Below are 1,464 nucleotides of genomic sequence, written 5' to 3'. Positions count from 1 at the left end.
GGAGACAAAGGCTGTTTCACTCTCGGTTCAAAAAGGAACGCTCAAATGACCAGCAGGGAAGGTTAGCAGAGATTCGTGGGTCTGTGGAAAGAGCTATGCGCGAGACATACAACAACTATTACATTCTAACATTCGTTGTTGGGATCCATGTTCAGGGCGATTTGGCTATTATGACTGAGTTATATGTCACCTGAGGATGTTTTGTGTCACGAAACCATTTGCGACCTCATCACAAATAAATGAAATCAGGTGAAGCGGTTTCTTAGTCCTCAAGATGAGTACTCACAGCTGTGGTAGCCCTGTCTACAAGGTTTGCAATAACCATTTTGTTTGTAACGAGAAACAACTCAATCTTTTACGTTGATAATAGCTGTCGCTGAAACTGAAGAACTAATATTTCCTTTGGATGATTATATTTACGTATAGGAAAACCAGAATTGCAAGCTCAAGAGTAAAGGCGCCAGATGAAAAAGGAGGGACATCCAGTATATCAAGATGGTCTTCAGAGTTTTTATTTCGGTATTGTTTGCCCCCATGATTTTCAATTTTATCTCAAACAAGATTTCATTACTACATGATCGGTGGAAGAGCACAGAGACACTGAATGGCTAAAATAATTATATTCTCATTTACCACAGTTCATACGGCTAAAACTGAATAACAAATTATTTTAAAATATAGAGATGTGTGTGGTCTACTATCTACCAACATCATTTATCACTAAAACTGTGCATTTGTATACAATTCATGTATGAGGGTTACCAAATGTAGGATTATAGAAGCACAAGCCACTGAAGAAACAATACCACGCACTAGATAGTTACGGCTGGCAGATTCCCAAGACTTTTATATGAGGAATTATCTGGCAAGAACCTATACACTTGGTTGAAATACTGTATGTTAATACTTGGAGTGCTTATAGCCATATTTCTCAAAATACCCTCTCCATACATTTTAATGTGACTAACTGTTAAAAGCGCGAATAACCACATTTTGCAGCGCAGGCTGCAGCGAGACGTGCAGGTAGGGTCAATGAAATTCTGGAAGGTATTGACAGAGATGTGGAGCCGTGCTGACACCAGTGGCGTGGTCAGCTGTGCTAGGTTTCTCGGTTGAGGATCCATGGCGCAAACAGCCAGATGGAAGTGGGACCGCATATTCTCGACTGTGTTTAAATCTGGGGAGTTTGATGCCCAGAAGAGTATGATAAACTCATTCTGGTGCTCTTCGAAACACGCACGTGTACTGCGAGCTGTGTGGCACGTCACATTGTCCTTCTGGTACATGCCATCGTACTGAGGGAAAACGAGCTGCATGCAGGGGTGGACAGGGTCCTCAAGAACAGACGCATATTTGTATTGATTCACTGTGCCTTCCAGAATGTCGAAACCACCCAGGGGTTGCCAAGAAACCATTCCTCAGACCATAAAGTTCTCTCATTGTTTACTTTCAGACCTTACACGC

The sequence above is a fragment of the Schistocerca piceifrons genome, chromosome 7 (genome assembly GCF_021461385.2).
Source record: "Schistocerca piceifrons isolate TAMUIC-IGC-003096 chromosome 7, iqSchPice1.1, whole genome shotgun sequence".
NCBI classification, from domain to species: domain Eukaryota; kingdom Metazoa; phylum Arthropoda; class Insecta; order Orthoptera; family Acrididae; genus Schistocerca; species Schistocerca piceifrons.
This window is presented reverse-complemented; position numbering follows the sequence as displayed.